This window comes from Rhinolophus sinicus, linkage group LG14 (genome assembly GCF_036562045.2).
Source record: "Rhinolophus sinicus isolate RSC01 linkage group LG14, ASM3656204v1, whole genome shotgun sequence".
Classification (NCBI taxonomy): Eukaryota; Metazoa; Chordata; class Mammalia; order Chiroptera; family Rhinolophidae; genus Rhinolophus; species Rhinolophus sinicus.
In genome coordinates, this window is record NC_133763.1 from 17804291 (window position 1) to 17819195 (window position 14905).

General features: G+C 39.4%; 1 protein-coding gene and 1 pseudogene across 1 annotated transcript in view; one reads left to right on the plus strand and one right to left on the minus strand.

Annotated features, from left to right (window-relative positions):
- RAB2A (RAB2A, member RAS oncogene family) overlaps positions 1–14905 on the minus strand; it is an 86243-nt gene that overhangs the window by 62444 nt on the left and 8894 nt on the right. The gene's annotated exons all lie outside the window — the stretch shown is intronic.
- LOC109437173 (large ribosomal subunit protein eL43) lies at positions 1956–2253 on the plus strand (annotated as a pseudogene).

Here is a 14905-nt window from a genome sequence, read left to right on the forward strand (position 1 = left end):
ACGGGATGTGTTGGAGAAACTGCAACAGGCCAATGTGGCTAAAGCTGAAAGGTGGGGAAGAGTCACACCCCTAGGAGGAGACTGCACAGGACTTTTCAAGTTTCTGTGGGATAAAATGCGAGACTCACTGGAGGGTTTTGAGCAGAGGAGTAATATAATTTGACTCAAATTCTAAAATAATCACTCTGGCTGCTACAATGGGAACAACTTATACGTAGAAGCAGATGAGAGTGGAAGAGAATGGCTAAGGAGGCTTTCTCAATGAAGCAAGAAATGGTGTCTTGGACCAGAGCAGTCGCAATGGAGGTGGTTCGAAGTGATGGAATACTGCACACATTTTGATGCAGAGACAAGAGAATTTGTTGATAGTGAGTTTTGAGAGAAGCATAGCTCCAATATTTTTGCCTGATCAATTGGAAGAACCAACGGGAAAAGTGTAGGTAGAGCAGGAAAGACCATCAGTTCCAGTTTGGTTATTTTGAGTTAAGAAGTTTATTAGACATCCAAGTGCTAAAGTTGAGTAGGCAACTGGATGTATGCGTCCCGACTTCAGGAAAGGTGTTCAGGCTAGAGACATAAGTTAGAGAGACAGCAGCATAAGATGGTATTTAAAGCCATATTAAGAGAGGAACCAGCCAAAAACCATGTTTGTTTTATAAAAGCATGTTTGTTTAATAATTGCAGAATTAAACAGAGACAGAACATACAAGTGGCCTCTCCAAATCCATCTTCCACCACTGGAACCTGCAGGGCCTTGCACACCCTCTTCCCCTCTCGATGTACAGAATCTCATGGCTGTCTGCTCACCACCACCAGGCGCCTCCACGACTATTCTATGTGAAGCAGCTCCCAGTCTCAATCACTTTCTACCTGTTAGAAGTTTCTGATCTTGACCAAAATACCCCCAAATGAGTATCAAGCCTTGGCCCTGAGGTTGTGAATGACTTGTCAGCATTGTGTAGTGCTTCAAAGCACTACTTGGCTAGCCCTGGACAAACCACTGGCCTCTGTGCATTTCCTTGGCTGTGCAGCTTTTTAGTTTGATGTACTACCACTTGTTTATCTTTGTTGCCTTTGTTTTTGGAGTCAGATCCAAAAAATCATCACCAAGACCAATGTCAAGGAGCTCACTCCTTATGTTTTCTTCTAGTTTTATGATTTCAGGTCTTACATTCAAGTCTTGAATCCATTTTGAGTTAGTTTTCGTGTCTGGTGTAAGATAGTGGTCCAGTTTCATTCTTCTGCATGTGATAAGTGACTGTCCAGTTTCCCCAACATCATTTATTGAAGAGATTGTCCTTTCCCCATTGTATATTCTTAGGTCCTTTGTCATAAATTATGCATGACCACATATGCATGAGTTTATTTCTGGGCTCTCTAGTCTGTTCATTTATCTATGTGTCTATTTTAAGCTAACACCATACTATTTTGATTACTATAGTTTTGTAATATAGTTTGAAATCAGGAAGCATGCTACCTCAGCTTTGTTCTTCTTTCTCAAGTTTGCTTTGGCTCTTCAACTGCTCTTTAATTAATACCAATTACTGCACTTAATAATGCTGCTGTTAGAATTCATACCATGAAGTCACCGTACCTTCTTCCTTTACTCAGGGTCCTCAGTAGGACACAGTGGTGTGCTGAGAACCAAGTACCTAAATATCACATCAATGCCAAACAATTACAAGTAACACTCATTAAAAATACAGATTCCTAAAGCCCCACCCCAGAGATTCTGATTCAGTCTGTCTTTGACTGGGCCTAAGAATCTAATAAGTTCCTCAGTGATTTTTAGGCGATAGGTCCTTCTCCATAAAACACACTGGTGTAAGTGCTAGGTATTCTACTCATGTTTATTTTCCTAGTCTTAAACCGACCAAACAATTTCAAGGTAATTTTTAAAAATTGGTGATGGCTCACCAGACAGCTCTCTGGGTTCTGACCTAGTTTGCGGCGACATGGCTAAACGCAGTAAGAAGGTTGGAATTGTCAGTAAATATGGATCCGTTATGGCTCCTCCCTCAGGAAAATGGTGAAGAAAATTGAAATCAGCCAGCATGTCAAGTACATTTGCTCCTTCTGTGGCAAAATCAGGATAGACAGACTGGGGATCTGGCACTGTGGTTCCTGTACGGAAACAGTGGCTGGTGGGCCTGGCCCTGCAATTCCACTTCTTCCGTCACAGTCCAGTCTGCCTTCAGAAGATGGAAGGAATCGAAAGACCAGGAGACGCTCCACAATTTGAAACACTGCTAGCCTATATTAAGTGGGTAATTTACGACACAAAATTTAAAAAGAAATCACAAGATGAATCACTTCAATTTAAAATATGAAAAAGCAAAGATTAGAAAAGTAACGGCAAATTCCTAACTACTAAAGAAAAGTTTTGTCCACCTATCATCCTGAAATCACGGCTGCATATTGTCATCTACCACACTTGGTTCTCAAAAAAAAGTCACAAAGTTCCATGAATGAATGACCTATCTCATGACTAAAAGTAATCCACTGAAGATCTACATGTTGTAAAGTCATACCAAAGAACTGACAGGCCTCTAACACAGATCACATAAAGAGATACGATGAGATGGTTTAAATATTAGTAACTTATTTTGCAAACATAGAAAATCTTACTCTTCTTTGTGCTAACATTCCATATTAAGAAACATGAGAAACATGAAAAAACAATAAAGTCTGCTCTTTTTAAATAAAATAGTAGTAAACTTGGCAAGCTTTACACAATTGTTAATGCCAGTGTTCAAATCCACTTGCATTATTTTATAACCAGTGACCTAGGAAGAATTAGTTACAGAAACTGAGGTCCATTTCCACACGTGTAAAATATGAAAAAGAAAACAGCATTCCGGACAGCCGGATGGCTCAGTGGGTTAGAGCGCGAGCTCTGAACAGCAAGGTTGCTGGTTCGATTCCCACACGGGCCAGTGAGCTGTGACCTCCACAATCAGATTGAAAACAATGACTTGACTTGGAGCTGATGGGTCCTGGAAAAACACACTGTTCCCTAATATTCCCCAATAAAAATTTTAAAAAAAGAGGGAGAGAGAAAGGGGGGACAGACAGATGCACACAGGGGAGAAGGCCATCTGAAGATAGGCAAAGAGACTGGAGCTTTGCTGCCACAAGCCAAGGAGCACCTGGAGCCACTGGACGCTCCAAGCAGCAAAGAAGGATTTTCTGTGGATCCTTCGAAGGGAGCGTGGCCCTGCCAATATCTGGATATCAGACTTCTGACCTCCAACACTGTGAGAGAACGGGTTTTTGTTGTTTTCAGCCCTAAAACAAGTTTGTGATAATTTGTTACAACAGCCCTGGGAAACCAAAACATTTATCACTAGTCACTTTCATCCCTTTCTCCTTAGACTTGTATGTTACTTGTCTCCCAGTCTTGTTGGCTCTGACTATAATTCCTACTGTATTCAGTAAAGTAACTCAAATATTAAGAATGAGTGGAAAGGGAAAAGGGAATGGAATATAGAGCATTTATTTAAGAATTCTGTCAGTGAAGGCTGGAAAGGACGAGACACTCAAAAAAAAATATTTATTGAGGACTATATTCCAGGCACTGAGCTTAGTAATAAAAATAAAGAAATTAAAGAAAGTTCTCAAAAGGATGTAGCTTTAAGAATGTAAGACATCTTTCCCCTGGCACTAGAAGGTACAGAAACAAGCATGCTGAAAGAGTTGCTAAAGAATCAATAAAATGAGAAGGAAATAGGAAGACGTGGAGAACCAGTCTTCTTTCCCTTATGCAAATCATCTATTTCTGTATCTCTGTTTTACGGACTAAAGGACTCCAAGTACTAAAACACTTCTGGGATGAGATCAAAAGCACGGAAACGAGTAAAGCAGGCAGCATCAGCAGAAAGTCTCTGATGCCTTATGTCAGTATTTCTCACACACCGGGCCTTTGCACATATTTATTTAGCATTTTTTAAGTGTTCTTTCTCCAGGACTCAGTGACTTTTTGTCCACTTAGCAAATAGCTACTTTAAAACTTAACTCAAGTGCCACAACCTCTAGGAAGCTTCCATAACGCATCTACTTTCACAAAGTGAGTTAGGTATTCTTCGGATTTTTAAATATGGAGACTTTCTGGCTGTATGTGCACTGAATATAGTCAATATAATTGTGTGGTTTCAGAGGAAAAAACAATATCCTCTGCTGTAAAGGCTGGAGGAGGCAGGGACACTAATGGGCTTCTGGGATGACCTCACTCACCCTGGGGGTGGCATGGACTCCAGGAAACCAAATCTAGACCTGAGCTCAGAACAACAATTTAAGTCAGGACTCACTGAAAGGGAAAATTCATTTCAAAAACAGGCTTAGGAAGAGCTCCAACCACAGTATTTATTTAGCCACTATTTGCTGAGCACCTATGGACACACAATGGCGAGTGGAGAAGCCTTAACTTGAGTAGTTTAATCCTTACCCTGAATTCTTTATGAAACCTCTTTGCTTTTACCTCTCCCAAAATTTTGTGGTTTTTTTCCTTATGTTTTTACCTAATGTCTGTTTTCTGTCCAGGATCCCACCCATGAGTCCGCATTACACTCGGCTGTCATGTGTCCTTAGGCTCTTCGTGGCTTTCTCAGTCCTTCCTTGTTTTTGATGCCCGTGACAATTCTGAGGAGCACCGGGCAGGCATACTGTAGAAGGCCCCTTAACTGGGATTTATCTGATTCCCTCCCCACCCCCTCCCCTTGGTTGACTGGAATTACGGGTATTTGGGAGGAAGACCAGAGAGAGCACAATTTTCATCACATCGTAACAAGGGCAAACACTATCAACATGACTGATTACTGCTGACGTTACCCCTCATCACCTGGCTTGGGGAGTTCGGCAGGTTTCTCCCGTGGAAAGTAACTCTTTTCCTTCCCTTTTCATAATACACTCTATTTGTAGTCCGCTCCTTTGGGGAGTGGAGCTGCCCAAGTTTTAACCTCCGTATAGTCGGACCTGCTTCTCTTTGTATGATGTCATCTTTCACTCCCGCTGCCCCCAGTCACATCCAATCTTCTGCCCTTCATAGTGTTTTAACATTAACACCTGTATTCATTACCTTTACATTAAACAAATAAATGAAAAAGAGCCTGTTTTTGAAGTACATACTCTTCTTAGATGGAAGTGTCTGTAAATTACCTTCATCTTTTATTTTTTCACTCTCTACAACATCCTTCCCTACACCTGTCTGCTTCACTTTCACCACCATTGTCTTAGACAGGCCTTTCCACCACCTACTTGGACCATTGGAATAACCACCTAATCAGCTTCCTAATTTGTCCTACATATGACTAGGCCAAGGATGGATGAGGAAAGAAGACAGAAGGAAAGGATTACATTTAACATCTAGTATGTCTCTGCCACTGTATTACAATATGAATACATATACGTGTGTGTATATATATATATAACTACAGTCCTGCATTCTTTCCTTTAAAAACTTCAATCTTTCCTACTGTCTAGAGAACAAAGTTCAAACTCTACCTTAACCTGCACAACCTAATACCTACTTAGGTCCTACATGTGTAAATAACTTATTTTTCCAGCCTTATTTCCTGTAACTGCCTGACACAGGGTCTACATACACTTAAACTGGATGGTTTATACTGAGGAAGGTACAAATGATGGCACTTAGCAGGTGTGCAATAAATGACAACTACCTTGCTGTCTTTTCCTATTTTTACATTTTGATTATTTACCATTTCTACTTGTCTAAACCCTACTCATTTTTATCAGCTCAAATGCCATCTTACCCTAAGTTTTCCAAGGAGGGCAGGCACATTAGACCCTATGCAATTCCTAGCGTTTTCTAGCACCTCAATCAGAGCCCTTAGCACATTCCCTCAGCGCTGCTAGACTATAAAGCGCTTAGGGCAGGGCCATATCTAATCCACTCTTTAATTCCTTTGTAGTAGTACCTCATCCTGTGTTGTACACTGGCAAACTTTTACTATTGTAGCCATCTGCTTTTCAAAGTGCACCATCAATTTACAAGAGAACAAATCTGCTGGATTGGATTTGCATCCAATGCATGACACTGGTAGAAAAAGTTGTTTCAGGTCTCTAGGCTTTGTTTGCTTATTTGCATAATGGTAATCATATTATCTATCTTATTAAAAAGACTACTGTGAGGAATACAAGAGTTAGAAGGTAAAGAATAAAATAATACACCTGTGCTTTTTTGTTCCCAAATGTCTGAAGGCAGGCTGACACTTTTATCCTATGCTAAGGCCAGAGTATAATATACATACTTTATTAAGTACTTACCACACTATATGCTTATTTTGAGTTTACACATCTACTTTCCTCCCTTAGGAGCAGTAACATTCACCTTTTTGTACAGTAGACCCCTCTTATCCGGGGGGTATGTTCCAAGACTCTGTGGATGCCTGAAACTGTGGATAATACTGAACCCTATGTACATATATACTATGTTTTTTCCTGTACATGCATACGTGTTTCCCCGAAAATAAGACCTAGCCAGACGATCAGCTCTAATGCGTCTTTTGGAGCAAAAATTAATATAAGACCCAGCAGTATTATATTATGTTATATTATATTATGTGATGTTATATTTTATAAGACCGGGTCTTATATTAATTTTTGCTCCGAAAGACGCATTAGAGCTGATTGTCTCGCTAGGTCTTATTTTCGGGGAAACAGGGTACCTATGATAAAGTTCATGTTATCAACTAGGCAGAGTGAGAGATTAACAATAACTAATAATAAAATAGAAAAATTATAATAACACACTGTAATAAAGATTCTGTGAACGTGGTCACTCATTTCAGGGGGTCCCTAGCTGAAGTCTTCACCTAGGCTTAATGCTTCCTGGTGCAACACGGTGCCATGAATTTCAGCACGTTTCCTGTTCATGTCTTCCACCCACACATTTAATGACACTTCCACCTTCACTACCGGTAAGCACTTATGAGCTGTGCCCATAACTTTCGCAGTTTGAGGCATGAGAGCAAAACTAGCATGATTTTCTTTTTCCTCCGTAATTTCACAGATAGAAGATTTGTTCTTACTGTAGATCTTAGCAACCTCAGCATGCAATTTTTTCCTTTCCTTATTAGGTAGAGAACTTTTACCTTTTCACTTAAAGGAAGCACTTTTTGGCTTCTCTTTGGCACATCTGCACTGCCAGCATCACTTCTCCTGAACTTTGGGGCCATTATTAAGTAAAATAAGGGTGACCTGAACACAAACACTGAGATACTACACCGCTGACCTGGTAACTGAGATGGCTACTAAGTGACTACCGGGTGTGTAGCACATACGCTAGACAAAGGGATGATTTATGTCTGGGCAGGATGGGCAGGGACTGCAAGAGATTTCATCACACTACTCAGAATGGCACGCAATTTAAAACTTAGAAGTCGTTTATTTCTGGAATTTTCCATTTAGTATTTTCAGACCCTCAGTGAAATTCTCTACCACCCAGTGGGCCTCAGCCACGCCTCTCCAAAGAGGTCTAGATGCCAGGTTTGTTCCATCCATGCTCTGCCTGTCTTAGGGGTAGTGGCCGTGTCCTCTAGCTGCTGGTACTGTATTCTTTAGAGTTCTCTTTACCTCTTAGCCAATTTCCCCTTAATGTAATCCCACATTATAGTGAATGGTTCTTTACATTGGACTCTCCCTGTTCAAATTTCTGTGTAATTTCTGTCTCGTAGTGGGACTTCGACTGACACAACTAGATGATTAACACAGCCTTCATTAAAATAAATCAAATTTAATTTGGTGAAATTGAGGGTTTCTTAATATAAGCTAAGTTTAGATTTTCTTAGGAAAGATCTCTTTGTCTTTTTTTAGTGTCATACTTTCACAAATACAAAACTTGATGCAATTGAATTTTTAAAAATTAGAAAATAAAATGAAGGATTTGCTAATTTTTATAGGGGATAAATAACAGACTAGTAAAGCTAATGCCAAGTAAGATAGAAGAATGTGATAAAAACAGCATCCCTTTCCTTTCTCTCCCAACTCCTGAGACTTTCCCCCACTAGTTTGTTGTAATGGAGTAAAATAGCTAGTGAGAAAAATCAGAGAGAAGAAAACTGAAGTATATAACTAATTACCTTTCATAATCTTAGAATGCCACAGTTTGTTGGAATCACAGCGGTTCTCTGTGTAGTGGCTTTTAAACAGTATGCCTTAACCAGTAAGGACATAAAATCAATTCAGTGGATCACAACTAGCATTAAAAAAATGAACCAGGCCGACCCAGTGGCTCAGGTGGTTGGAGCACCGAGCTCCTAACGCTGAGGTCGCTGGTTCAATTCCCACATGGGCCAGTGAGCTGTGCCCTCTACAGCTAAGATTGTGAACAACGGCTCTCCCTGGAGCTGGGCTGCCGTGAGCAGCCGGGGGTTGGCGTGGGCTGCCGTGGGCAGCTGCCGAGGGCTGCTATGTGCTGCCGTGAGCGGCTGGTGGCCAGCATGAGTGGCCGATCGATTGCCTCAGCCGGGGGTAGCATAAAGCTCATAACACCAGCATGGGCCAGGGAGCTGTGTCCTACACAACTAGACTGAGAAACAACAGCTTGAACCAGAGTAGTGGGGGCGGGGAGAGGCGGAAGGGGAAAAAAAAAAGAACCAGAACAAAATAGCAAATATTAGACTGTATGTACTATACATGGTTAGGATACTACTGTTTGGAAACTTGTTTTAGAGATATATATATATGCACTCACACATATCTGAATGTTGGACTGCAATGTATTATGTCCCTATTACTGTGGCTTATAAAAAACAAACTTGGAAATTACTCTCTAGTGTCTAATCCAACCACACATTCAATGAAAGAACTCATCTACAATATTTTTGCTAGTATTTGTGGCAAGGCTGTGCCCCAGGCTGAGCCAATCTGACGCTCTTGTCCAGTATATGGAATCTTGAAGGAGTGTTCCAATATGGGGGGCCATCAGGAGAGAATCCATGGGGGCTACAGTGGCGATGAGAGGCCACTGGCGTACATCCAGCATCTTTAGCAGGTGAATGACAGTAAGAATTTTGGCTGTGCCTTGCCTTCCTTGGTTCTGCCATTTTCAAGCTTGATTATGTTGCCTTCCAATCAATTCTGAGGGGCACCCAATCTTTCCAATAAAATACTCTTCTGCTTAAATTAACCACAATAGGTTTCCGCCATCTGCTATACAGACCAGGCCTAACAGAATTTGGAACTGATTAAATTAAGTATGGTTCAGCTATGCAGATGTTTAAATAGAATGAGGCAGATTTATATGTGATAATATGTTAAGACATCCAAGGTTTATCTTTAAGTGAAAAAAATAAAGGTGTACAACACATTACTAATCAATCGTATCTTATTGGTGGGATTAGGACATACACACACGCATACCGATTTACAGATGGATAGAAAATGTCTGGAAGCATACACAAGCCACTGTTTACCACACTTACATAAAGCGGTCAAGTATTTCGTTTTCATTTTTACCATAAGGATTTATGATTTTCACCATTAAGAAGAACATGTAAGTTTTCAAAAAAAACTATTTTAGCATCAAACACTGTACAAGCAATACTTTTACTCATCCAACAACCTCCATAGTGATGTGGCATTTAAATAACTAGCAGAACTTCTAGAATGACCAAAAATAATTACATTAAATGTTGTTCTGCTAAGAAAATTACAAGGAAGCCTACAAGTAAAATAATGTGCTGTGAAACAGCAGATTTTGATTTCCTTTTTTAAATCCTAAAAGCCACTAAAGAATACAAACCAGTAGAACTTTTTAGCAAGACTTACTCATGACTAAGGCTGAAAACTCACATATTCACACTCAAATCCAACATGATTTTTCCATTTCTCATGTAAATTCTCCAAGAAAGGAAACTTTACCAGAAAGGATGTTCCCCATCCTTTGGCCATGAAAAAAAAGGCCAAGAAAAAAAAGTTAAATGGTGGGAAGGGCTCATTAATTACTGTCAGAAATCTGAATTAAGGGTAGAAATTATCCCATTTAGAGACGCGGGGGGGGGGGGGGGGGAGATAAAGCTTCTTTGAAGCTACCAGAGGATAAAAACCCAACTCTCTATGCCACACAATGATCTTCACAGTATGGTCCCAAGATTGCCTTAGTCTTCAGCCCCCCACAAAATCCTGTACTTCCATATGCAGGTGGGGAATTATTCAAACAAATGAAACCACATCTGATCATGACACACCAGATTTACCAGTTGTAAAATGGGATCAATAGCTACCTGGGATTACTGTGAGAACAATTATGAAAGCCTGACTATAGCACTCATCATACAGTAGGTGCTCAATAAATTTTACCCAAAATTTGAATCTGTTATGAGCCATTCCTCCAGGAACTGCCTACATGGTATCTTAAATTTCTTTAAAAAGAAAAAAAAAAAAAGTCCAATCCATCCTTTATTCTGCATAAAATTCATCATCCAAGCCCTAATACATGTCGATCAAACCTCTGCTAGAACAATTCCAAGGAAAAACCAACTCGCCACTTAACAGGCTCTTTCCATTTCACCGGGAGTCCAAGTCTATCCTCTTTCCTACTCATGGCCCTGGTTCTGTGGGCGCAAAGCCACAAAAGGCTGTTGAAGCCCTCTTTCATATGACAGTAACCTAAGTTTGAAAGTCATTATATTCTCCTTTAAGTCTTCTCTTTTTTTAGGTTAAAATGCTTCAGTTATTTTAACTGGTCCTAAGACGTCATGGTCGATACAGCCTTCCTACCACCCCGACTGGTCTCCTGAGCACAGACTCCAACGCGCAGACGTCTTTCTGAAACAAGAGTTTCCATACTGAATTGTAGTTGAGTCCAGACAGAGTAGAACTATTACTTGCTTTGTCTGTACATTATACTTTTACTAACCTAACATCACATTTATTCCTTTGCTGGCTTTATTACTCATCTGACTCATATTGAACCAAGTCATGTAGAACTTTACGTTTTTAGACACATGCTGCTATTTAACGAACTGACCTCCAAATTGTAATTGTATGGTTGTTTTTTTAAAGTAAATATAGGGCCTCAACTTCATTTTATTAAATTCAATTTTGCTAAATTTAGCCAGGCAAGGTCATTTTTCATTCTGTCTGGTATAATCTACACATTAGCTCTTTCAACCAAATTGGAGTTTATCCAAGTTGTTGCTATTATGAAATGTAAAAATCCGGGACTGAATGTAGCAGCACACTTCCTCCAGCTTGCCTACACGGGCAGCCCTTTATGGAGATGGTTATTCAACCAGTTAAAACTCCACTTAGACCACAAGAATCCCTTTACATTATACCAAAGGTTATCCTGAAAAAGCTAACAAATACCTTTACTTGAAGAACTGGGGAATCAATTCACCAAGCATATAATTATTACTGCTTTAATATATAACTAATAACTCATTTCCCTATTTATTAATTTTTGTATGAAGTAAAACTTTGAGCGTAAGTGATTTTAGACACGTGCACTTTTACTTTGCCCTGTGAAATGGTTAAAACTGAACTATAAATACTTATTCAAAGAAATAAGACAATAACCTTTGATCAACAGATTCATTTATAATGAAAATTCTTTTGTAGATCTGCCTCTTTCCAAAGAGGTTCAAAATTGAAAGAAAACATTCAAGAGGTATCATGAGGTACCAAAAGTTGCCGGTGACTCAGGCGGTTGGAGCTCCATGCTCCTAACACCGAAAGCTGCCGGTTCAATTCCCACATGGGCCAGTAGGCTCTCAACCACAAGGTTGCGGTTCGACTCCCGCAAGGGTTGGTGTGCTGCGCCCCCTGCAACTAAGATTGAACACGGCACCTTGAGCTGAGCTGCCTCCCAGATGGCTCAGTTGGTTGGAGCATGGGCTCTCAACCACAAGGTTGCCAGTTCGACTCAACTCCCGCAAGGGATGGTGGGCTGCGCCCCCTGCAACTAACAATGGCAACTGGACCTGGAGCTGAGCTGCACTCTCCGCAACTAAGACTGAAAGGACAACAACTTGACTTGGAAAAGTCCTGGAAGTACACACTGCTCCCCAATAAAGTCCTGTTTTCTTCCCCAATAAAATCTTAAAAAAAAAGAAAAAAAAAGAAAGAGTAGCTGTGAAAGAACTCAAGTTAGAAGACAACTAAGCATCTCTTTCCTGAAAACTAATAAAAAAGAGCACCTCCTACTTGCTATTCTTCTCAATCTCAAGTGGGCCATAAAGACATTTGAAATAGAAAAAGACAGTTTCTTTTATGGAATCCAGAGAATTTCAAGATCAAAGAACCACCATTTTGCACATTAACACGTGATCTTGTTTCCTTCAACTCAAGTAATCACAGCTTAAAGTCAGCAGTGACCAGCTTTCTCTGTAGACACAACCTCCACTACTAACTTAATTTCAGGATGCTCAACAGATTAGAAAAATTATCTTTAACATATTACTGTTAATAAAGCACTTTGCAGCTTACAAGGCACCTGCACACACTGTTAACTTCAAACTCACAGAAATCCTGAGATAGACTAGCCAGGCATTAATTACTACTGCCTTTTTCTAGAGGAGAAAACTGAAGTTAAACAGGTTTGAATTTTACCAGGAGGAGCCACCACACTGATCAAGATATTCTAATTACAAATACTAGGATCTTGGAAAATTTTCAGAAGTGCTGTCTAAGCTGACATAACCAGAGAGAACTTAGAATATATTATTTGCCTCACAGATGCATAGTAGTTATTGCTACAGGTGGACCAATGCTAACAGGGGAGTCAGCCACCAATTTTAATAATGCTGGGGACAGCAGACCAGGCATGAATACACCACTCTCAACTGGAAATAAATGAAGGGAAACAAATTACTGACACTTGAATTTCAAAGACAGCTATAATGTTAGAGAAAAACAACCCTAGGTGCACTAGGCAGATCCTATATACATTTCATAAACAGAAAACTCAGGAATTTAATTGTTCATTTACACAATTAAGAGTTAGTGAAGGTATCACCTCCTTCCATTAGACTCTTTCTACATTGTCCTTCCAGGAATAGGTGACACTATACATGCTTGGGAAACACGACCACCGTATTGCTTCCTGTGTGGGACACGTGCCTGCCTTACCCCAAAACCCACGGCAAATGGGCGTGCCTGTGACCTGTGCCCCGATCTCTCCCCATGTGACTGAACAGAGTAGGACCTAATAGTAGAAATACATTCAATTCTTCAGTGATTAAATTCTCCTGGTTTTACCTTCTCAGATTGAATTTTTTAGAAACATGGCAATGGGCTATATGAAAAAACACAGGCCTTAAAAAGAAGTGATACAGTAGGGCCAAAAAAACAAGAACGAAGAGTTAAGTGATTAACTACTCTGGAGAGGGATTTAGATTAATTGGTCACACGGAGGATGTGTACACCTTCCATCCATAATCCCACTTCAAGGTTTCTCTCCAGAACTCTAGCACAAGTGTTCCAGGAGGCAGGCACAAGAATAATCCATGAAATACTGTCTTTTACAACACAACAAAAAAAATCCACCCTAAAATTTCCTCAAGTGGAAAGAAGGGGAAAATTGCAGTATAGTCAAACAATAGAATATAATTAAAATTAAACCAATCAAGCAATTAATATCAACAAAATTGAGCAAAATATATTAATACAGATAAATCCCTAAAAATAATGTTGAACAAAAAAGTTTCAGAACAAGTACAATTCCATTAATATGACGTTTAAAAAACCCTGATTCCAAGAAAAACTAAAAGCAGATAAAAAGTACATACGAGGCAAACATGAATGAAAAGTTAATGTTCAAACATTTAAATACCAAAAACTACACTACCAAATACACAAAATGTAAAAGTGGAGGGTAACTTAATGACAAAGCAATAATTAACACTCCAGCAAGTTATAAAGACCTGAGCCCATATACACTTACTACAAAGGAGTCCTCAAATTTACTGGGGGAAAAAAAATTAATCTGACAGAACTACCAAAAAAAAAAAAAAAATCCATTATCATAATAGGATATGTCAACATCTTGCCCCAAAACTCAAGCGACTATTAAGAATACAGAAGATATGACCCACACAAACAGCAAGTCGAATCTAATGCAATGTACCGCGTACACAACAATATACTCTTCAAGCACACATGGAACATGTATAAACACTGAGAACTCGTCTACAAAATTAGCCTCAAACACTGAAGAATCAATACACATAGTCTATATTCTCTTACCTAAGTGACAGAAAGTCAGAAATCAATAATGAAAAGATTTAAAAAAGAAAAAGCATATTTAAAACCAAAAACACATATTCCTAATTAGCTCAAGGGCTGAAAGAGAAGCCATGAGAGGAAAATAAAGATTTCAGAGTGACCAGTTTCCCAAGACTTATTTACAGAGTTTTCCTTGGATTCCTATGAGCCCTCTCTAAATCCATATCAAACCTCTTTTCTTAAATTAGTTGGAGTAGGTTTCTGTTCTTTGTAATCAAATGGGTCCTTTCCTAGAACAAAATCCTAGAGTCTTTCTAAATCATTAGTGGACTTGGATGGTCATATAGACTAAGTAAGGCCAAGCTGCAAAAAAATATAGATACCTGGAATAAAATGCATCTTGATAAACAATTTTGAATGTTGTTAAAATAATGTTGCTAAAGTAAGGAACTTTCCATAAAATATGGAGACACAAACAAATATAGTAAGTACAAGAAAACACCAACATATGCTAGGGAACAACGAGAGTCAAAAGCAGCAGACTGAGAGTATCAGCTGGCGACAAATGAGTAAGCTAAACAGGCATGTGGAGGGGAAAAAAACCCACAACATATTAGGACATACGAGGGCAAAAGAAATTATTTTTGCTGTGAACAACATTACTTAAACACTATACAGCACTGGTCAAGTTTGGGTTAGTTTTTCACATGCATATGGGGAA